The 25,000-nt window shown below is 42.1% G+C and overlaps 1 protein-coding gene across 1 annotated transcript in view; it reads left to right on the forward strand.

Moving 5' to 3' along the window:
* Positions 1–665: 665 nt before the first annotated feature.
* FOCAD (focadhesin) overlaps positions 666–25,000 on the forward strand; it is a 339,599-nt gene continuing 315,264 nt past the window's right edge. Inside the window, exon 1 of the mRNA XM_056117152.1 lies at positions 666–716. The gene's annotated coding sequence lies outside the window, so the exon portion shown is untranslated. The remainder of the gene's footprint in view (positions 717–25,000) is intronic.

The raw sequence follows: 25,000 nt of genomic DNA on the forward strand, positions 1-25,000 counted from the left end.
CTAGACGTCTTATAGACTCGTTATAAAAATGCATAATCATGAACGACGGCATACTCAACAAATACTTGACAAAAATAATTTAAAAAAATATCAAGAATTATGTACACCAATGCCCCCAGATTAAATCTGCATAAAGCCTGTTTCAAAAACACTAACAGGTGGATGATCGGAGAAGCAGACGGCTTCTGTTTTGGTCAAGCGAATTAAAGTTGCCAAGCAGATGTACAAGGGAAGAACCAGGTGGAAAATCAGTCGACTTATTACAAATTTTGACCTCTTAGTGTTATCATCGGCACCCGTTTTATTCCCGGGACACAAAATCTCCAAATCCTAAGAAGTTGCTTTGCATCGCCAGAAGCTGCAGAAGGGTAGAATGCCAAAAGGACTACCCGGATACACTGCGGCGGCCAACTTCTTTTTTCTTTTCCCCGGGGCTGATTCCCCTCTGCAGGACTGCGCGCGCCACTCTTCCGGCCTCGGACTGGAGCAACTCCCGGCTCAGCCTCCGAGGCCGCCGCACTGCGCCGCCGGGGCCTGGGAACGCGCGTGCGCGTCCTCCAAGACGGGCGGGTCGAAACGGGAGAGGCGGGGCCGACTCCAGAACTCTGCATCCCAATTGGCTACTTTGCCGTAGTCCCCGCCCCCGGGCGTTCGAGACGGCGGGGGCGGGCCACGTCAGGCAGGCGGCGTGGGGCTGAGCTTGTGGCAGAAGCGAGGTAAGCGAAGCCCCGTGATGGCAGGTGGCCGGCTTCGGGGCCAGCCCTGCCCGCTGCGCGGAGACCTCCGGATTGCTGCCGCCAGCGACTTCTCTCAGATTCCGTGGAGAGGCTGTGCGGGACTGGGGCGGTGGCGGCAGGGGGAGAGAGGGGCATTGGAGCATGTGTTAGCAGGGCCGCGTCCTGGCGGGGGCGTCAGGGGAGGGGACTCGTCTTGCCGCGTGCCCTGGTCCTGCCGGGTGTCGGTTCCTGAACGTGGCCTTCTGCCCCGGAGAGCTCCAGGATGCCGGGGGTGGCGCCGGCGTTGGTGGTGTCCGGCGCGGGGGCTCAGCGGCATCCTGAACTGAAATGGATCCGCATTGCTACTTGCAGACTTAAACTTAGCCTGCAGCAGGTTGCAGTTAATCCACTCTACCCGACGAGTTCCCTTCGCGAGGTCAGAGCAGGGGATTCGAGCCGGCCAGGGGTGATTGCCCATGCCTCGTGACTCACTTCGATCCTGTCCACTTGGATGCCAACGCTATAGGGGGTCTTTGAGTAGGGCCTGTGTTCAGACTTCCTGATTCTCCGGCGCGGTGCTCCCTCGTGGAAATGACCCGGTGCAATAGCATAGATGTGAACCGTGTGTCCCTATCTCCGTCGGTGTTTGCGTATGTATGTATGTATGTTCGGAAATGTCAGCCACTGTTCTGCAGGGCTTTGCAGACTTGGCACTTGTGTTGCTGCTTCCCTCCAGTTTCAAAGCTTCCAGTTTCAGTTTTAGCTACAGCGTCCTGATTCCCCAGTTTAGTTCCTAATTTAGGTGTTATTTATTTACTGGCTGTTTTTTTTTTTAGGTCATAGCTGGCAATGCTCAGGGGTTACTCAGAAATTACTGTGGAGTTCATGCACAATTCAATTAGCTAATCAGTGGCTGAATAAATAGCAGTACTCCTACATATAAAAATAAAAAAAAAATTGCTCCTGGCTGTGCTCAGAGGACCATAGGGGATGCCGGGGATTGAACCTGGGTCGGCCGTGTGCGAGGGGAACTTCCTACCTGCTGTGCTAACGCTCCGGCCCTTTATTTTTTAAGCAATGAAGTTATCCTATTGCGTATCACGGAGTCATTAATTCATACATTAAAGTTTCTTTTTAAAATTTTTCTTTTTGGATGGATTCCTTGGTGGTCTTACGTCAGAAATAAAAATAAGCATTCCCTTCACATTCTTCCACTTTGGCACTTTTTAATTGCCAGGGTTTGAGATGGCATTTTGTTTTGTTGATGGTGAGATTCAGGCACAAGAGTGTTCTCATTCGCAGATTTCTTATCTTCACCTTTCTTTGGTAAGCATCAGACCATAATGTCCCAGGAAGAATCAATTCTGCCAATTATCCCCAAAGACCCGGTCTCAGACACCGCCCTGTTAAGTGAGGACATGGATTAGGTTAATAGTGGTTCTATAATTTTTGAGTGTTCAGGGAGAGAAAAGGCAGATAGCATGTCTACTGAGTTGTATTTGCAGCTGGAAAGTGGCCGTTTTAAGAACCACAGGATGCATTTTCTCGTATTTCTTATCTTTCTGAATCAGCTCACCATCTTTTTTGACGAGCAATCAAGGGAATGCCTGCAATTTTGATCCACATCCACTTCCTGAGTACAAAGCACGATGACTCATCTGAAATTTGAATTGTAATAGTCAAGAGTTTTTAAGTGGTACTTAGGAAGGTTGATATAAAAATGAATGGACAGAAATGCAGTTTCAGTGCATTTGAATTGCTTTGATAGATTAGTGGCTGCTAAAACACTTGCTTTGGTTGTTTGCTTACTTGGTTAATGCTAGTTGTTTTCTTTCTGTAACTGTCTAATGCCTATCAATATGCCTATGTTAACATTTAGTTAATCGACCTAGAATGTACTGGGTTTTAACTAATTGCTGCATCTAGTTCAGAATTGAGAGCCAAGATTAACGAGTTGTTTGAGAACAAAAAGGCCCAGAGTTGTAAGGATAATTTTTTATTTGTGAATTATTGGTACTTACTAGTGAATCATTTAATCTTCCTGCAGGTGAAAATGACTTCTAAAATATTTCTTCTGAGATATATTTACAGACTTACACTGCCTTTTGGAACATTATTTGGAACATCTGTTTGGAATAGGATAGGGGGCAAATTAAATTGTTTATATCATTGTTATGACTTTGCAAAATTTAAGAAAAGATAATTTTCTAAATTTTGTTTTCATGAGGCCATTTTTTTAAATGATTCAGTGCTAGGTGCCACCAGAACTTCCATAGCCGTTGGGGTGGGGTAGTGCTCAGACATGAGCCTTACTTACACTTTTGCTATCTTGCTGGCCCAGGGCTAAGGACATGCAGTGCAAGCCCTCTTTGTGAGCCTTGTAATTCTAGAAATGGATCAGATCATGATGGAGAAATTGAAGAAAAATGTTAAGAGTACAGGAAAAAAAATCAAGTAAAGTCTTTCTTATTTTAACATTTGGGGGAAAAACACAATTAAAAATATAATTATGACTGTATTTGGAAGATATATAAGGAAAATATAATATGGTTATCTATAGTGAAAATAACTCAGTATTTATTTATAACAGTGATCTCTTCTTAAAAATAATCTAGATTGATATATATTTTTTTAAATTTTTATTAGTGAGACATCATGAGGTACAGTTGTAGACTTACAAATTTTTGTGCTTGGGTTTCAATTATACAATGATCAAATACCCATCCCTCCACCAGTGCCCATTTCCCACCACCAGGGATCCCAGTATCCCTTCCATCCCTCCCCCTCCCCATCCCCCCCTGCCTCTGTGGCAGGGCATTCCCTTTTGTTCTCTCTCTCCTTTTGGGTGTTGTGGTTTGCAAAAGAGGCATTGAATGGCATAGATTGATAATTTAAGTGGATAGTACATCTTGTTAGGAAATGTAGAACCTAGAAATATATGCATTTTATCTATTTTCTATTGGGCTCACACACAGTAGTTCTGGGAGGCCCTGGGGCTACTCCCTGGGAGATGCTCAGCCCAGTGTTGCTCAGGAGCACTGGAACTATGCTTGGCAGCACTTGGGGGCAATGTAGTGATGGGGATCTGACCTTGTATGTGCTAGGTGTGCCTACCACAACATGAACTAATTCACTAATCCCTATATATATTTCATATATTTTTAAAAGCCCTACAGACTTAATGATGAATAGTATAATAAAGTCACAGTCACAGTCACAGTCCTCCCATTGCTCATCGATTTGCTCGAGCAGGCCCAGTAACGTCTCCATCATGAGACTTGTTGTTACTGTGTTTGGCATATCGAGTACGTCACGGGGAGTTTGCCAGGCTCTGCTGTGCGGGCGAGATACTCTCGGTAGCTTGCCGGACTCTCCAAGAGGGGCGGAGGAATCGAACTCGGGTCGGCCATGTTGGCTGCGTGCAAGGCAAACGCCCTACCGCTGTGCTATCGCTCCAGCCCGTATAATAAAATGTTATGTATTTAATGTAAATTACTGACTCGCTGGGGGTGCTTGTCTTGCGATATGGAGCGATAGCACAGCGGGTAGGGCGTCTGCCTTGCACGCAGCCAACATGGCCGACCCGAGTTCGATTCCTCCGCCCCTCTCGGAGAGCCCGGCAAGCTACCGAGAGTATTCGATATGCCAGACACAGTAACAACAAAGTCTCCAATGGAGACGTTACTGGGCCCGCTCGAGCAAATCGATGATCAACGGGAGGGCCTTTACTTTTTTACTTTACTGACTCGCAATTGGTGATAAATTGGCTAGAAATTCAGCGAACTATTTGGGCGTGACAGGAAACAAGATTTCCTAAGCTGGTAAGGCAAGGGATATCTGTCAGTTTCTCTCTTTCATTTAAATAATTGAAGCATTATTTTTATAAAATAGGCTCCTAAGATCTTTGGATCTCATCATTATTTAGCCTACTCCTGAAATGATAAATTTCACATTGAGGTTATGCATTCATATTTAGTCTTTGTTTTAAATTTACAAATTTTGTTGCTCTTACAGAAGCTTTGACATTAACTACTGTACAGTTTCTTGTTCCTTTAGGCCAAGGAAGTGAAGAATCTAAACTGCTTACTCAGTATGTAATTATTTATTTAAAGTTTTGTGGTCTTTTGGGCTATGAGCCACACCTGGCTAGCCTCAGTTCAAATCTCTGACATCTTATGGTGTGACGTCCTACGGTGTCCTGAACACAGCCATGCATTACTCCTGAATAGAGAGGTAGGAGTAGCCCCTGAGCACCACTGGGTGTGGCCCAAAATAAAAAAATGGGGGCAATGGTGTAGAGAGAGATGAGGTATAACAGGTAAATAAAGACCAAGAAATAAAAGGCCCCCTTCCCACCATGTTAAAGTTCAAAACAACTGCAACCATGAAGTTGTGATCAGAGCAGTTCTCAGGGGTCTGAGAGATAGTACAGCGGGTATGGTGCTTGTCTTGCTGACAGGGTTTGATCCCTGGCACTGCATATGTTTTCAGAGTACCACGAGGAATGATCCCTGAGTGCAGAGCCAGTATGGGTGAACACATCTGGGTGTGGCCCAAGAACAAAACAGATACAAAACCAAAAATGCTAAGTCACCAAGGCAGTCAGATCAAGGGGTTGGAGAAATGGATCGCCTCTTTATGAGGGAAGGAGCAAAATCACTTTGTACAGAAATGTACACACAGGAATTGGGAAGGAGCTCGGGGTGCTTTTTGGCTATTTATCTTGATCTTCTGACTGGGCTCTTCTGTTCTCTTTGCTCCTTAGAGTATTTTCAGCAGAGCAGCCAAAGTGACTATTTTTAACACATGAATTAGATTTCTTTGCTGCCCTAAACCCCCCAATGACTTTCTAGTGCCAGCCAAAGAAAAGACAAAATTCTCTGGTCTGTGAGGTTGGCCCCTTCTTGCCTCTTCAACTTTGTTTCCAGCTTTCACTCTCTTTCTCTACATCAGCTTAATTAACCTCTTTGATATTTCCCACATCCTCGCTTGGGAGTTCTCTTTTCTAAGACTAGATTATTCTTTCACCTCCTCAGGCTTTGCTGGTGGCCATCCTCTTTGTAGCTGAAACCTTCTAGAATACTATTCCTCTTTCCCAGTTTACTGTTGTGCATAGCACTTATCTTCAAAAATCTTCCATGACTTATTACTTTGCTTATTGTTTTCATTCAACTAGGACTTTGGAATGCCTTACGAAGCCAGGGATTTTATCTTCAGTGCTGATATTGTCAATCGGAGGAGCAATAGCACAGTGGTAGGACGTTTGACTTGCACGCGGCCGGCCCTGCCGACCCGGGTTCGATTCTTCTGTCTTTCTCGGAGAGTCTGGCAAGCTGCTGAGAGTCTCTCGTCCGCACAACAAAGCCTGGCAAGCTCCTTGTGACATACTCGATATAATAAAAACAGTAACAACAAATCTCACAATGGAGACGGTACCTGGCCTGCTCGAGCAAATCGATAAACAACGGGAGGACAGTGCTACAGTGCTTATAGTGTCTCAATAGCCATATAATGAATATTTGTTTAAGGGTAGAATGAAAAGTAGGCTTGGTACTGCTACCTTTTTCTCAGTTATATTTTCTGTGGTGAATAGAGTTCTTGGAAAGCATCTTGGGCTATTATCTTAGTTCCTGACCTCCTTTTCTTTTGTCGTTTTTTATCTTTTTTTTTTCTTTTAGGTATCATGGCTTACAGTAGTACTGATATTACTATTTTGTGTTTGTGGTGCTAAAGTCTACCACCAGTGTCAGTATCCCTCTGTCATTATTTTAAGGTCCTTTCCCTTGACCTTTTGCAGTGATGGTGGATATTGAGTCCAGGCACTCACACATACAAAGTGAGTGCTCTGCCACTGAGCTGCAGACTTGGCTGTTTGAAGTAGCAATGCTCTGTGTGTGGAGATGCAGATATATTTTTTTAATTAATTTTTATTGCAGATATCTTTTAGAGTTGATGTTTTGTTTCTTTTGAATATATTCTGATAAGTGAAATTGCTATATCATGTAGCATTTCTCTTAAAATTTTAAGACTCTTCCACATTGTTTTCTGAAGCAATTGTACCAACTTAAGTAATTTTCAAAACAATTAGGATTGCAATCTTGAAAATTTCTGATTAGTTTCTTTTTCATTATTTTGCTCTTAAAAACATTGCATTATGGAAATTTCAAATACACATATAGGGGTTAGAGTAAATGAACCTAATTTCAATAAAAGCAATATTTTGTTGATTTTATTTCAGTTTTCCTCTGCTTTTTTCTACTTTAAGCTTTATGTTTAAGTATCTTTAAGTAAAAAGGTAAAAAGGTAAAGGCCCTCCCGTTGATCGTCGATTTGCTCGAGCGGGCCCAGTAACATCTCCATTGGAGACTTTGTTGTTACTGTGTCTGGCGTATCGAATACTCTCGGTAGCTTGCCGGGCTCTCTGAGAGGGGCGGAGGAATCGAACTCGGGTCGGCCATGTTGGCCACTTGTAAGGTGAACGCCCTACCACTGTGCTATCACTCCAGCCCCATCTTTAAGTAATAAGACATTTTAATTTTAAATATAATTATTATTGTGCCTAACAAAACAACTCTAGTTCTTTAATACTGTTTGATATTAGTATGACGTTTTAGAAATTTCTCAGTTGTGCTAAAATGTTTTGTTATACAGTTGCTTTGTTGGAGTCAGAATCCAAATAAGGCCTTAAATTGTATTTTATTATTTTTTTCTCTTCAGTCATTTTCTGTAGCAGTTCCTGTATTCCCTTTTCCCCCATGTCCTTGGTTTGTTGGAGAAATTTGCCTTATAAAAGGACCAAATTCTGAACTTGAGTTCTTGCTCTGCAAATGGGAGTTTACCTTGTTTTCTCTCTTGTATTACCTATACATTGGTAGTTAAATACAGAAGGCTATGTAGATCCATTTGGGATCTTCTTTGGTAAGAACACTCTGAGAATTTTGTATATGTCTTATTCGATTGCATTATGAGATACAGCATCTGGCTTTCTTATATATACTGATTTTTTTTTTTAATTGGGGAGGAGGAGAAATCTTTATTTTTTAAAATTAAAAAAATGTTTTTTTGATGTTCCCTTCTCTATCTGAACTCCCTTTTCCCCTAGCATGTGTGGCTGGCCTCCAAGCCATGGAGTAAAATTCCTGGTACTAATCTCGGCCATTCTTGGGTGTTAGTCTCCTATTTTGTTACTGATTGTCACCCATTGCCTCTTTTGCAAACCACAACACCCAATAAGAGAGAGAGAACAAAAGGGAATGCCCTGCCACAGAGGCAGGGTGGGATGGGGGAATGGGGGGGGGGGGAGGGATACTGGGATCCGTGGTGGTGGGAAATGGGCACTGGTGGAGGGATGGGTATTTGATCATTGTATAATTGAAACCCAAGTACAAAAATTTGTAGGTCTACAACTGTACCTCATGATGTCTCACTAATAAAAATTAAAAAAAAATTTTTAATGAATCAGCATGAGATATAGTTACAGACTTACAAATTCCCTCCCCCCCCCCCCCCCCCCCCCACACACACACACACACCTCTGTGGCAGGCACATTCCCTTTACCTCTCTCCTTTTGGATGTTATGGTTTGCAATACAGGTAGTAAGTGGTCATCATGTTTGGTCTATAATCTACTTTTAGCACGCATCTCCCATCCCGAGAGAGCCCTCCAAGCATCAATCACTTAGTGACTCCTTCTCTATCCCAGCTGTTTTCCCCCCAGCATGTGAGGCTGGCTTCAAGCTGTGGAGTGATCGTCTTGGCCCTTACCTCTATTATCCTTGGGTGTTAGTCTCCCATTCTGTTACTTTATATTCCACAAATTAGTGCAGTCATTCTGTGTCTATCCCTCTCTCTCTGACTCATTTCACTTAGCATGACACTCTCCATGTTGTTCCATTCATATGCAGGTTTCATGATTTCATCTTTCCTAACAGCTGCATAGTATTATATATACTGATGCTAACTGAATCAGTGGGTTCAGGTGAAATAAGTTTGATCTTTCTAATAAAAGTGTCCTCCCCACTTTTTTTTAAATAGCATTGGAAACAAAATTTGTTGAGATAACCATTAGCTTGAACAATTGTTAATGATTGCATGTTTTCATGGGCTGGAGTGATAGCACAGCGTGTAGGGCGTTTGCCTTGCACACTGACGACCCGGGTTTGATTCCTCCGCCCCTCTTGGAGAGCCCAGCAAGCTACCGAGAGTATCTTGCCCGCATGGCAAAGCCTGGCAAGCTCCTCGTGATGTATTTGATATGTCAAAAACAGTAACAACAAGTTTCACAATGGAGCCATTACTGGTGCCCACTCAAGCAAATCAATGAACAGGGGGAGGACAGTGCTACAGTGCATGTTTTCATCCTGTTCTATTTTATTATTTTTTTTATGTAGGAGTACTGCTATTTATTCAGCCACTGACTAGCTGATTGAATTGGGCATGAACTCCACCGTTTTTTTCATTTTTTTATAATTTATATATTGAGTCACTATGAGAGCAGTTACAAAGCTTTCGGGTTTAAGTCTTGGTCATAGAATGAAACACCGTACCTTCACCAGGGCCCATTCTCCACCACCAAAAACCCCAGCATACCCCAATCCCTCCCCCTCCCCCTACCTGTGGGGCAGATGATTTCCACATTACTCTCTCTCTACTTTGATTACATTCAATATTTTGACACCAGACCCACTGTTATTTGAGATTTTACCCCAACACTCACATCTGCTGAAAAGACAACATTAGATAATTTTTTTTTCTATTCCTGGTTATGAATAACATATGATGTCGCGTGGCTGCAGTAATGGCTATGTGATTTTGAAATTCTGAAATTTTAACGATGAAATCTGGAGGTATTTCTGCCAAAACCTGCTGGATTCTGAGATTTGTTCCAGCGTCTCTGGGATCATGATCGTTAAGCAGCTTGATCAGGAGCCAGAAAGGCCATTAGTGGGCAGTGACTCGGGGTCTCATTGGGATGAGGAGGAAAGGGCAGGTTCCACCCCCATCCTGTGAGGTCCTGTGTATCTCATCACCGAGGGCCCAAACTGGACTGTCCAGTGGCCTCTGGAGGATGGCGGCCACCGAGCCACCTGGGGGAGCAGGTGGAGGGACAGCACCCTTTCGCCCCTGGAGTGGCCCGGCAATAGTAACCTACTGCATGGTCCAGATGCATTTCTGCCAAAAGCCGCTGGGTTTCAAGATTTGTTTCTGAGTCTCTGGAATCATGGTCGTTAAACAGCTGATCAGGAGCCAGAGAGGTCATTCATGGGCGACGACTCGGGGTCTTGTTGGAATGGGGAGGAAAGGGCCGGCTCCAACCCCATCCTGTGAAGTCCAACAAGTTTCGTCACTGTGGGCCCAGACCTGACTGTCCAATGGCCTCTGGAGGATGGCGGCCATCAGGCCACCAGGGGGAACAGGCCAAGGCACGAAACCTATTCCCAACTGGGGTGGCCCAGCACCCGTAACTTACTGAAGGAACTGGACACATTTCTGCCAAAAGCCGTTGTGTTTCGAGATTTGTTTCTGAGTCTCTGGGATCATGGCCATTAAGCAGTTCGATCAGGAACCAGAGAGGCCATGCCTCCAATTATGTAGCTGAGCCGGAGGTGTTTTGTGGGTGTGTCTCCCTCATACCTATCTTTTGGCCGTTTACTTTCTTGGTATACTTTGCCCCAAGTTTTTGGGGTCTGACCAAAGGCACAGCAGTAATTTTGGAGTATCTGGAAGTCTGAAGGCGCCTTCAGGCTGCTGTTGTACTCGCCTCACAGGTATAGATTGACCTGCTGGTGGCACCATACCCCCTCCTGTCCTATTTTAACCTAATAACTCAAGCAACAATTATTGATCTATTCACAGCTTGATTATTTACTAGCAAAGTGACTACATATTTTAAAACATTTTTTTCTAGAGTCATTAATTTTTTCCTTGTTTCTGTTTATAATGTCATTTCATAACCAGTTTTCCTCTCTTTCCTCTTGAATTATATCTTTGCACACTTATGCAATCAGACTGTATTCAGCATTTGGAATAAAACTATAACGCTTAGAAGTTGATTTGAGTGGGACTGTAATAATTATCTTATAGCTATCATCTACTTGCCTGATTTTCCCTACCGTTTCTTTTCTTTTTCTTTGTGTTTGGATTACACTTAGTAGTGCTCAGGGTTTACTCCTGTCCTCATAGATTACTCCTAGTAATTTTGGGTGACCAACTGTAGTGCCCAATATTGAACTGTGGTGAGCTGAGTGCAAGATAAGCACCTTAGCTCCTGTACTATTTTTTTGGCCTATTTACTTCTGATTTTAGTTTATAAGATTTAAAGCTGTGTAGGATAATAGAGCATGGAGGCCATTGGAGTCCTTATAGGAATTAGAAAAACAGTGGTGGGCCAGGTATCGCATTACTGTTGTGTAGATATAATGTAGATACAGGCTATGGCTAAGCATGCATATTTAACATGTGTCGTCAGATTGACCTCAAAATGAAAGACAGATGATGCTTGTACATTCTGTGCTTAAGCTTTAATTAACTGAAATATAACTGATATATAACACTGGGCAAGCTTAAGGTATAGAGCAGTGTTGATTAGACATTTATAAATTGCAAAATGATTACCACTATAATTTTAGCTACCACTTTCATCCTGCTACATGTAAACTCTACTTACTGTCATGGACAAAAGTAAATTATACCCCTAAGAACTTAGGAGATTTATGCATTGCTACATTGCTTTAAGAACAGATGGGGACAGGAGTGATTGTATAGCAATTGGGTTATTTGTCTTGCATGTTGCTGACCTGGATTTGATCCCTGGCACCCAACATGGTCCTCCAACTCTGCCAGGAGTGTCGAGCTAAGAGTAAGCTCCGAACACAGCAAGGTGTGTACCAAAAAGTTAAAAAAAATAAAAAAAATTTGCTGTTAAAAACAGATGTTGGACTCACATTTATTTTGTATCTCAGTATATAAGTACTTTTTTGAGGTGGATAGGTGGGCGTTGAGTTATACCTGGTGATGCTCAGGGCTTACTTCCTAGCTCTGTACTCAGGGGTTCCTCCTGGTGCTGGGGGTATTGAATCTGGTGTACCACATGCATGGTACATCTTCTACCCGCTTTATTTTACTCCATTCCCACTACTTATTAGTACTTGTCTGAACCAAAAACAGTTGGACTCCTTCACTCTTATACTTCGTAACTTATCCATAAGGAAATTTGATCAGAACATGTGATATTTGGTCTCTTCTCAGTATTTTGTTGCTTTTCTCCTTGTCGAAGGCTACTTCGGCATCTCTCTTGGATTTTGACTGTATCTAAAAAGTCTCCATTTTCTACCCCTGCCCTCTTGTCATCTCTTCTCCATGGAAGCCAGAATGATTATTTTTGAACTACCAGTCAGGTATGCCATCCCTCTGCCCACACTCTTTAGTATGTCCCTTGTCACTCACGAGATGTATGCCTAAAGGTCCACAGTGTCCTACATGGGGGATAATCAGCCCGTGCTTCACCTGAGTCTCCTACTGCCCAGTGTGCTCACTTGCACCAGCCACACTTGGTCATCCCTAAACCTGCTAGATGTGCTTCTACTCCATGGTTGCTGTTGTTACTGTTCTTCCATCTGGAGTGTTCATTACATTCTTAGGTCTTTCCAAAGGTCTTTCTTTGATAGGTGCCAAAACAGGAAATCCTCCATCAAATTTCTCTCTTGGTGTCAAAATGTTGTTTTCTCATATATATGTGTGTGTGTGTGTGTGTGTGTGTATCCATATATCCATATATATGTGTATATATATATGGAAAACTAACGTAAATAAGCTCTTGGTACTATAAAATCTCCCTGGAGAGAGATTATAGGGGTTAGGGTGAATGCCTTGCATGCACCTAACTCAGGCTTGATCCCTGGCACCACATGGCCTCCTGAGCATCTCTGGATATAGCTATGGAGATCTACTAGCATCGCCAGTTGGCTCTAGTGGTCCTTGGCTTTACAGGGCTTGCAGAGCACTGCATCCTTGGGCTCTAGCATTGAACCATTCACTTCGTTGGCTGAATGTTGCTGAGAGTGACCCTGGGTTCTATGGACACTGTTTGAGAGCCTACCTTTATGCCAAAACAAATCTCTGCAAAGTTTCAGTTATGTCAGATAAATAAGGTCTAGAATGCTGTACAACGCAAGTGTCTACAGTTATGATATATTTTGTGCACTTCTATATATGTTAACAGTAGACCTCATATTTTCTTACTACCAATGAACCAAATGCAGGGACCAGGGAAGTAGCTCAAAGGGTTTGTACACATCTTTGTGGGCATGAGACCTGGGTATCACAAGTATCTCAATACTACCAGGCATGACTCCTGAGCAGCTCACTGGGAGTAGTCCCTGAGTTTTCCCAGGTGTAGCCCCCAAACCAAACCCCTCCTTGATCCGCCTCCTAACCTCCCATAAAAATACCAAAAAACCCCAAAAAACCAAACTACAAGGACAGCTTGGGTTATTATATGACTGTTATCTGATTATGGTATCACAGATGTTTGCCTGTGTTCTAACTCATGAAATTGTACTAAATATGTGCATTTTGGATGTATCACTTACACTTCAACAAATTTGTTAAATTATGCCAATCATATTAACAGACTAACTTACTTTTTTTGAGGGTGGCTAAACCCAGTGGTGCTTAGGGCTTACTCTTGGCCTTGCATTCAGGGACCACTCCTGGAGGGTCTTGGGACAGTGTGGGATACTGGAGATTGAACTTGGGTCAGCCGTGTTCAAGACAAGTGCCCTGCCCGCTGTACTATCCTTGTGGTCCCCCTGACATACTTGGTTAAAATGAGATTGGAAGAAGTTGGACACATTGCAAGAGTCTCGATTTTTTTCTTCTTTTTTTTTTTTCCAGGGCCAAGATGGATTAATCTCCTGGCAGACAATTTAAAATCAAAGATAATTCTGTTAGCTTACTTGTTTGGAACTCTGCAGGACCATTTTAGCCTCTAATAACTCCAAGGTGTGACTTTCTCATTACAAGCCTCTTAATAAGCAGTATAATTGGATCAAGTGAGACTTTTTATCTTGGTGTGTACTCTGGTGAGACTGCCTCTTTAGACAGTGATAAAAGATTATAGCTTCAAGTGAGTAAATAAGATTACAGATTTTTTTATGACTAAAAACTGATATAGTGTATTACTTGAAGAAGAGAGTCAATAACTTGTTTTGAATGTAAAGAAATTATTATATGTACCTACTTTAGGGAAAAATTGATAGCACACGGACAGAGGAATGCAATCAGATGAAATCATTTATCCCTTTATATTCAGAAATGACCTTGAAGTTTTACATATTCACTTTGCATCTTTTTCTTAATCTTATCTCTATTTTTTAAACTTGGTTAGTTCATGAAAAATTTTATTATTTTTTTATTATGAGCGTCTCTTTCCATTATTAAAACTCTTTGTATATGTTTTTCATGACTGGTATTCATCTGCATGTTCCTCAGCTTACCTTTTAGATCAGTGAGTAACTTAACACAAAGGAATCTTGCCTTTTTAGTCTTTTGTATGCTTACACTTTTGAAACGGGCGATGAATGGAACCAGAAGAATGTACGCCAAACTTTGGGATTTAGCCAAGAAGTGCCAAACACTAAGATCCAATGCTCCGTAAATACTAGCATGACTACTCCCATGCAGAGTGGTTTAGTTTTTGACCTACCCAGCCTTTCAGCTTTATTGTGCCGAGTTCCCTTTGCAATTGAGTATGGTGGGGCCGGGCTTGGGGAGACTCTTATGTTCCTGGGAACCAAGCTTTCGCCGCCCTGCTTCTCTTGAGTGGCTCTAGCTGTAGAGGACATTTGTGTCCGTTTGGAAGTAAGCCAGGTTAGGAGCAATTTCATAGATAATGTTTGAATTTGGGCTAAGTGGCAGAAGTAGACTTGGAGTGAAATGGAGCCCTTTGAACATTGGCTTCATTGTGAGTTTCTTGCCAGTGGAGCTGCTGCTGCTGTTCGAATCCTCAGTCACTTAATGCTGACATAACGTTGATAGGTCTCATTGAGCTTAGACGAAATGAAAAGTATGTCTACCTGATACACATGTAGCACTGTAGCACTGTCCTCCCGTTGTTCATCGATTTACTCGAGCGGGCACCAGTAACGTCTCCATTGTGAGACTTGTTTCTATGTTTGGCATATCAAATACACCATGGGGAACTTGCCAGGCTCTGCCATGTGGGTGGGATATTCTCGATAGCTTGCTGAGCTCTCCGAGAGGGGCAGAGGAATCGAACCCGGGTCAGGCCAGGTCGGCTGCAAGGCAAGTGCCCTACACACTGTGCTATCGCTCCAGCCCAGTACACATGTATGTTGAAAAATATGCAGGTATAAGAATTTGTGAAATTAAAAAATCGCATAGGAAACTGCCGATTCTCCTCCTCCTCTTCCCTTTCTCCCCCTGCCCCTTTCTTTGCTTAAACATAATTCTTAACTGTATTTGAAGGACATTCTACCTACTCCATGCTTTCAACTAGATCCTATTTTGACTCTTGAATACATTGCTTGCTGTCTCTGTGCTGATGTGGAATATTTTATCAGCGTGTTCTGTATAGGATGCTTTTGGGACTAATATCCTGGTACTTTTTTGTAAGAAGTACAAATAAGGGCACTTATTTGTAGGGTACTCTGATTTTGAGTATCCTACAAGTAAAAATCGTCATAAATGATGCTAACTGGGCCATAGTAAGTCAGTAAATATTATTTTTCTGGGGGAATCATTTTTTTAAAAATCTTTTTGGGTCACACCCGGCAATGGGTTAACAGGGGTTACTCCTGGCTCTGCACTCAGGAATTACTCCTGTGGTGCTTGGGGTGACCATCTGGGATGCTAGGAATCGAACCCGGGTGCAAGGCAAATGCCCTACTCGCTGTGCTATCACTCCACCCCTGGAAATCATCTTTTTAAAAATGCTTCTTACCCCATTGGAAAATACACAGAGGTGAGGCTGCAGGTTTATAAAGGGTTGTAATACAGAGCAGATTAAAATCGTAGCTGTAATAAATAGTAGCTGTCAACTGAACCATTCATGTAAAACTTCCGATGTTTAAGTAACAAAGACCTCTTTTCCATCTTTATTCGATTCAGCTGGAAAGAGTGATGAACCGGTCCTCGTGAGCTTTTGCCTGTGTTCACTGACCTTTTTTTTTTTTAAAAAAAAAAAGGAAAAATATACACAGAAGCTGTAGAATAGTGCTTGACTGCATGTCTCATGTGTTTTAATGCCCTGGACTCTATCTCTGGCCAGTCCCCTCCCTCACACCCTCCCCTTTCCCAGTGTAATAAATCACACACTAATCTGGATTCTGCTAATTTAAAATTTGGTCTTGGCCAAAGCTTACCTCTATACTATTTACAGAAAAGTTGTTCTTACAAATTTTACTTAAAAAAAGGTTGAGGAAAAGGTATGTCTGAAAATACGTAATTTCCCCCCAAATCTTAAATATGTTGATAATTGAACTCTGCTTATTATATACATTTGAAAATAAAGTTGCTTTCAAATTAAGTTTTCTATTTCTGGTTCTTTTATATTTATTTTGGTCACATTTTAAATCTTGGTGAGAAATATTCCCTTCTTTTTATTTTGATCACTTGATCACTTGACTTCACGTTAATCGTCGATTTGCTCAAGCGGGCACCAGTAACGTCTCCATTTGTCCCTGTCGCGTGCTAGTGTAGCCCAATGGCGTCTGTTTGCTCTAGGAACACAAAGAGCCTCAAACTGATCGTTCATGATCTTGATGAAGAAGTCTGACCATCTGGTAGGTGGATGGCCATGCGGTCTTTTGACATCCCGTGGAATCCAGTCGATAACAGCTCTAGTCCAGCGGTAGTCTTTAAATCTCATTACTTGAACAGCCTATCTGATTTTTGACACCTTGGCAAACGAGACAGCGTCCCTGATTCTTGATCATCCACGGATGTCGGAACTCTGAATTCTTTCTCTCATTTGAGTGAAATGTGATATTCCAAGCATAGCTCTTTCAATTCCTCTTTGAGAGACCCGAATAGTGTTCTCATCCTGTTTGCATAGGGCCCAGGTCTCTGAGGTGTATATTAATGCAGGAAGAACAGTGGAATCAAAGAGATGTGCCTGGAGCCGGAGGTTCTTCGTCCTCTTAGCTATTTCTTCGACGTTCTTGAGGGCGTTCCAAGCCGCTCTCTTCCTCCTGCGCAGCTTGGGTGCCAGGTCATTTGTCATGTTGACTTCTCGACCTAGGTACACATAACTGTTGCATTCGGAGATGGTCGTTCCGTTGAGAGCAGATGGAGCGTCAGGAACGAGGCTGTTTCTCATAAACATTGTCCTTGTAACATTATAAGACACTAAATACCCATCTTCCGGAATTGCCGTACCATATTTGATAGGGTTCAAATATGGTAACACCTATTAGGGCGATTAGAGGTTGCCCCCAAAGCCTCTATCCCTCTCGGAAAGCCTGGCAAGCTACCGAGAGTATTCTGCCCGCATGGCAGAGCCTCACAAGCTATCTGTTGTGTATTCGATATGCCAAAACCAGTAATTACAATGGGTCTCATTCACCTTACCCTGAAGGTTTCAACAATATGGCAGCATTGAGAAGGATGAGAAAGGAGAGGCCAATAAAATCTCAAGGTCGAACTAGGCTACCACAATGAAGGAATACAAAAATGATCGTCTGTACTTTCAATGCACGTACCCTAGCATCAGATGCATCCATCGAGGACCTGATGGTACAAGCGCGAATGATCAAGTACGACATCATTGGCCTGACCGAGACAAGAAGGCACGAATCTCATCATGCCGTTTTCGACACTGGAGAAGAATTGTTCCTTGGAACATGTGATAAAAGAGGTGTCGGAGGTGTCGGTGTCCTTGTCAACACAAACTTGGCCATGAGCATTGATTCATTCGAATGCCTAACAACCTGAGTCGGATGTTTACATTTGAATGGATGTGGCTCACTGCTGGCAGTTTCTATCTTCGTTGTCTACGCACCAACATCTACTTATGATGAAGGAGAAATTGAGAAGTTCTACATGGAGCTGGAGAAGTTCTATAAAGAAGACCACACCTTCTACAAGATCATTGTGGGTGATTTTAATGCCAAGATAGGACCGAGAAGATCAGCCGAAGAACTCCGCATCGGGACCCATGGCCTAGAATGGAACGAACAGGATGAGAGACTGTCTGAGTTCATCATGTCGACCAAGACCATCCATGGTAACTCACAGTTCCAGAAGGCCGAATCTAAACGTTGGACATGGGAGTCTCCCGGTGGACGAGTCCACAACGAAATAGACCACATCATATTCAATCGACGGTTTTGCCTGACTGATGTCGCTGTTGTCCCAAAATTCCAAACGGGATCAGACCACCGTTTCCTTCATGCAAAATTCTAATTCACAGAGTGGGGAGAAAGGGCTGCAAAGTTTAAAAAAAGAACTGCCAGAACGACCACCAACTGGGAGCTCTTTGGTACTATTGCGGCAACCTGGGAAGAGGCCATTGTTGACAACATTGACGAGGAATACGATCGACTGGTTCAGCACCTCTTTTTATTTTAATTAAAAAATTTAATTTATTTTTGCTTTTTTTCGGCCATACTCAGTTTGTTTTGCACTCAGGAATTTTTCCTGCCAGATTGGGATACCATATGGAATGCTTGGGATTGAGCTTAGGTAGGCTGTGTGCAAGGCAAATGTCCTACCCACTGTACTAACTCTCCGGCCCCCTTTTAAAAAAACTTTTAAGCAGTATTTTTTGGTTTGTTTTGGTAGCCACATGTAGCAGTGCTCAGAGCTTACTCCTGGCCCTGTGCTAAGGGTTCGCTTCTGGTGGTACTCAGAGGCTCATATGTGATGCTGGGTGGGAGTCAAGCCCAAGTCAGCTGCATGCAAGGCAAGTGCCTTACTCTCTACTATTTCTTGCCTCGAGAAAGAGATTTTTCTCTTGTTCACTTTCTATTTGGGAAAACTGATCTGTAAAGGAAGAGTAGAATTTTTATTCTGACATATTGTATGTGTCTATTGTCCATCAGACACCTATTGGGTACTGTGCAAAACTAAGTAACTAAAAAATGCATATTACGCACCACCCCTAGTGGTAGGCGAACAAAAAACTTAACTGCTTTCCACAAGAAACACTGATGTCCAGGGGAGTAATGCTAAAATTGGGGGGAGGAGTGCTTTTTGCTTGATCACTTTCTTCACTGTGCAGGTAGAGCTGCGCTGCTGATGGAAGCTAGTGCCTTCTGAAGGGAATGAAATGAGACCTACTCCTCGATGATGGGCTACAGTCTTCAGAGCTGAAACGGACATCTGAACTTGTCTACATCTGCAGTGTGTCCCCTCCATACCTTATCCTCGTTTTTCATGCTTTGATGTAATGCCCTGTTGCTGTATAGGCCCCATTTTCAGAGTAGTCAGTGGCTTCCTCTTAATTCCTGCTTCTGAATATTTCTTCTGGAATGTTCCACTATAATCTCAAACTCTGTTTAAAGTGATCTCATCCACAGGAATTGTCTGTGTCACTGAGCTAAGTGGGTCTACCTCCCAGCTAAGCATTCCTTTGCAACAACAGTGTAGTCATCTGTGACTTTGGTAGTATTCTGTGAATATTTACTTATTCTGAAAAATAAAGGGAAGATGTAAATGGGAGAGTGTTGCCATCAGGGGGCAAGAAACGTGCAGCTATTAAAGATTGACACTAATTGTTGTATTGAAAGATGATCAATCTTCTTGTGTTGTTGGTGTAGGGGCCATTCCCTCTAGTGCTCAAAGGGCCATAACACTCCCAGTGGTGTTTGGTGGCCACCAGGGCCACTCCTGGAGGTGCTTAGGGGATCGTGGGTAACAGAGTTGGGTCCCAGCGCCTCGCACATATAAGGCATGTCTGTGTGCTACTTTTGGAGTCACATCTCAGTGTCCAAAGTGACCATTCTTTTTATTTTTGTTTCTGGACTACACCCGGTGATGCTCAGTGCTTACTCCTGACTCTGGGCTCAGGGGTTACTACGGCAGGCTCAGGGGACCATATGGAGTATCTGGAATTGAACCTGGCTGGGCTGCATGCTAGGCAGAAACCCTATTCGCTATACTATCTCTCTGGTCCCTAAGTGGCCAATCTTTATCCTTTGTAAGATTCTTATTGCTTTTAAGTGGAATGGTCAGCAATAAAATGAAAGCATAAAATTAAATAACATAAAATATGAAAGGTGCAGTGCTGCTGCTACAAGGATGAGAGTTAAGTGACAATGGATAGTGTCTGTGTTTCATGCTCAACCTGGAATACCTCTCCAAATTGCACCTTTTGCACGTTCAAGTTTTATTACATGGCTTTAGGAATGCAGTATATGCCCAGGGACCAGAGCTGTTTGCATATGCTGATGAATTGCTTTGGGAACTTGATTCAATACCATAGAGGCCAACCTAGGCATTTTTAAAAAGTCTCTTGATTCCCTGAGATGTAGAAAGATAGGGATGAAACCAGGTATTGAATTTAGATCAAGAACAGTAATAATTGCTAACATTTTAAAGTGTTTCTGTGTGCCTGATTCTGAGTGAAGTACCGCAATGTATGATCTTAATTTTACAAAAACTTAGGATCAACTGCACTTTGTAGGGAAGTGATTAAGAATTTGCACTTTGGAGACAGACTGCACAATTCATATCCATGCTCTCTTCTTACATAATTAGGCAATTAATTTTGACCTCTCTTTACCTCACATGGTTTTTCATATGAAAATGAGGATAATAATAGTACTGGTGTCATGGGGTTGTTTTGAACATCGGGTTAGAGAATACATTCAGAGAGCTTCGACGTTGTCTGCTTTGGCACATGGTAACATTTTTAATAAATCCTGGCTATTAATATCAATTCTATCACCTCGGGCAAGTTACTTCCTCCCTGAGCTCCTGGTTGCTTATGGGAAATTAAGTTAATAATATCTGCCTCCGAGGAAAGATCCAATGGGATTAGTCACTTAAAGTGTTTTGTGGAATGCCTGACACATTGGGGCTGTTTCTTCCTACAGCCATTTAAAATCCAATGTCCTGCATTGTGTGGTTCTGGGGATAGTCATTGCATGGGTATTTTCTATATGCTATAGTGGTCCAGCAGAATCTACATTCTTGCCTTTGGGAGTTTGAATTTCACTGAGGAGTGCAGCTTTTTCCCACCCTCCTGAATTGAAAGCAGGGAGCGGCAGCAGAAATACGTGCAGGATGAACATCTGAGATGTGATTAAGCCGCAAAGGGTACAGTACAGTACAGTAGTTGGCAAGGGAGTGGGAAATCACAAGGGAAGGGAGGAAAGTGAGAGAAGTCAGTTGTTTGAGCTCTGATAGCAAGAAACTTGTGGAGGGACCTGAGGTCTTCAGAACTGGACGTGGAAAGAGCACATGGGCAGTTCACTGAGCAATCTGCAGTCAGTGGCGGAAGCTTCCTAACACAGGACAAGTTGAGATATCAGTTCATGTAGGACCTTTTGGCTGTAGTAAAGAAGTCAGGTTTTATTATAAAATTGTGAGAAGCTGTTGAAAAGCTTCAGCAGGTGCATTTGCAGTCAGGTATAGTAGTACTCAGGGAACCATATGTGGTGCCAGATTGAACTGGGGTCAGTCACATGCAAGGTAAGCAACTTTCCTTCTGTACTAACTCTCTGGTTCCTGAAGTCAGCAATAGTTTGGAAATCACATGCATTTCGTAATCTTGGGGCTGGTGTCTTAATTTTCATCTGGTACCTTAGATCCAGGGCTGGAGCGATAGCACAGCTGTAGAGCATTTGCCTTGCACACAGTCAGCTCGGCCAAGCCAGGTTCAGTTCCTCTGCCCCTCTCGAAGAGCCCGGCAAGCTACTGAGAGTATCTCGCCTGCACAATAAAGCCTGGCAAGCTACCTGTGACGTATTTGATATGCCAAAAACAGTAACAACAAGTCTCACAATTTGTTGTGAGATGTTACTGGTGACTGCTCGAACAAATCGATGAACAATGGGAGGAAAGTGCTACCTTAGATCCAATACCTCACCCTGGTTTAGGGTTAGAGATGTTCTATTTATCACTAAATCTCAAGTTTCTTTTCTTTTTTTTTTTTTAACACTTACATTCCTTGACTATCAAGAAAGGGGGGACTCACCCTACTCCCCCCCTGCCCCCCCCTTTTTTTGGTTTTTGCACATACTTTACAGATCCCTCTTGGTACTCAGGCACATGTCATATTGATACATCCTACCTCGTGACAGGTATCCCCCTCTTTAGCTGATGAGGAAACAGGCATTGAGGTAGTATGTGATTCATTTTAATCTTAGTGGCTAATGATAGAACCAGGATTTGTACCCAAGTTTGTCACTCAAACCCTGTGTTGCATTTATGTCACTTGTTCTGTCAGTGTAATGCACAAAATATATAGTGCGTGTACAAAAATGGCACAGAATATAGACATTTTCTTTTCTTTTTCTTGGAGGGGGTGGGGGGGCATGCCAAGTGATGCCCAGGGGTTACTCCTGGCTTTGCATTTAAGAATTACTCCTGATAGTCCTGGGAGATCATATGGGATGTTGGGGATCTAACCTGGATTGGCCATGTACAAGGCAAGTGTCCTACCTGCTGTACTATCTCTCCAGCCCTCTTTTTTCTTGTGGCAGGTAGGTGTGGAGGCATACCTGGCTATGCTCAGTGCTTACTTCTGGCTCTCGCTCTGTACTCAGAGATCACTCCTGGTGGGTCTGATGAACATAGGTAGTTCGTGTCAGGGATTGAATCCAGGTTGGCTGTATATAAAGGCAAGGACCTTATGCACTGTACTTTCTCTCTCTCTCTCTCTCTCTCTCTCTCTCTCTCTCTCACACACACACACACACACACACACACACACACACACAGATTAGAGATTCTTTCTAATCTTCACTGGGACCATCATAGGGTTTGCAAAAAAATATGTATTAATGTTCACACTGCATTCTTCCCCTTATACATTTGACTGCTTTGAGAATAACTTCCAACAATATGATTGTATTGTTTCTGTGACTATATTTCTAGAGGATAGAACTGAGAAGAAGATATTCTCTCTGCCCCTCTCAGACTACTTTGATTTAACAGCAGGAAACTTTGCGATTTTACTATAAAATTTCTTTGCTTTTTTGATTTCTAACTCTCATTAGTTAAGTACTAGGAATGCAAATTGAAATAACTAAGCTATAATGAATCCATTCTGCATGAATTTAGTTTTTATAAGAAATAAGAAATGTGGTTGATTGGTCAGTTTATAGCAATCAAGAAAAATGTCATTTAATTTGTAATCAGTCTACACATTTTTTTTCTTAGGAATAACAGCTTTTATTTTGGTGTAAATTTCCCAGGAGTCTAGTTGGGAAAATTAAATTGGTTATGTTTTTTCTTAAAAAAGGAGTAAGTCTTTTTCAGTGCTTAAAAATTAATTGAATCTGTCTAGTTAAATTATCTATGTTTAGTGTTGTTTTTTATTTTATTTTTCCAGTCTTTGGGGCATACCAGGCTGTGCTCAGGGATTACTCTTGGTTTTGCACTCAGGGATCACTCCTGGCAGGCTCTGGAAATCTTATGGGATGCTTGGGATCAAACCAGATTGAATGTGTACTAAAGTGGTAAAGCACTTTACCACTGTGCTGTCATTCCAGCTCCACCCTGTTTAATATTATTCTGTTCTCTTTCTATAAAGCATAGGTAAATGACTAATAAATCTTTACCGGTTCTAAAAGTTTCATAGTTTGTTGCTGTTTACATATGATACTCTTAAGAATAGATTTGTGTGTTTGAAGTAAGGTTTTTTGAAAGTCAGATTCGTCTACCCATACCCTTCTTCCTTTATCCTCTCTCCTCCTTCCATTTCTCCCTCCCTCCCTCCCTTCCTTCCTTCCTTCCTTCCTTCCTTCCTTCCTTCCTTCCTTCCTTCCTTCCTTCCTTTTTTTTTGTGGGGACTATACCAAGCAGTACTCAAGGTGTTCCTGGCTCTGCATTCAGGGTCATGTCTGGCGGTACTCACATGGGGGAACTATATGGAATGCGGAGATATCACTCAAGTTGGCTGTGTACATGGCATTCACCCTACCTGCTTTACTATTGCTCTAGCTCCAAGACCCCTTATTTTTCAAAGAATGCGTTATACCCGAATAAAGATTTATATTTTGGTAATTTTATTCAATTGATAAAAAAAACATGCTCTTTTGAAAAAATTAGGAAGCAGGAATAACCAAAAGTAGAACTCAGCCATAATTTATATTTTTAAGGTTCTTCTCTTGACACCTCTAGCCAGAGTACCTGGATTTGAATTCCAAATCTACTACTTTAACTGTGAGACATTGTGAAATTCAGATTTCTGTGCCTAAGCTTCTTTATCTGTAAAATGAGTACATATCTCATAGGGATTTTGTGAGGATTAAATTAATAAATACAAAGTGCTCAGAACATTGTCTAATCTCTAATTGTGCATGATTATTTATCTTTTTGTTGGAATTGAAACCAGGTCTCATGCATGTAAGGCAGGCATTTTGCCGCTGAGCCAAATCCCTGGTCTCCTTTTGTTTTGTTAAAACAGAAACAGAAACAAAAACAAAACCCAGTAACCCCCCAAATCAAAAAAACCCACCCCACCCTAAAACAACCTTTCTCATAAACATTTTCAAATATTTAGTGAAAAATGGTTTCATGAACTTCAATGCTCCTCTTATTAGTGTCTATTCTATTTGTATTATTTCCTCTTATTTTATTCCTGAGGAAACGATAGAATATTTTGGAGAACATCTTAAATATCATATCACTATCCCAGAAGTGCTGCAGTTTGTATCATATTAATTTTTGCTTAGAAGTAAATTATTTTAGAGAACCATTGTACAAATTTGACTAATTTTGAGAGGAGAAAATGAAAAATAAAAAACCAGTGAAATGAACTCTGTGATATTTTACTATAATTTCACTTAAGTGGTATTTGAAATTTGGTTATAAATGTAGAAATTTTAGCTATTCAAATGATTTTTTTTGGGGGGGAAGAGCTTTAGAATTATTGGACATCATTTTTGTTACAGTTATTATGTAAAATTATTTTGAATCAAAATAAAATATTTAGACATGTACAGAGGGGCCTAATGGCTTAGAATGCCTGCCTTGTAAGTGTAAAGAGTGAGTACAGTCCAAGGTGGTACTGGGTGTGCCAAGCTGATCCTAGCAGCTCTGCTGTATTTGATCCCTGGTACTGCAAGTGAGATCTGGCTGAATCACAACCAGGT

Source organism: Sorex fumeus, unplaced genomic scaffold (genome assembly GCF_029834395.1).
Source record: "Sorex fumeus unplaced genomic scaffold, SorFum_2.1 ptg000034l, whole genome shotgun sequence".
Taxonomy (NCBI): Eukaryota; Metazoa; Chordata; class Mammalia; order Eulipotyphla; family Soricidae; genus Sorex; species Sorex fumeus.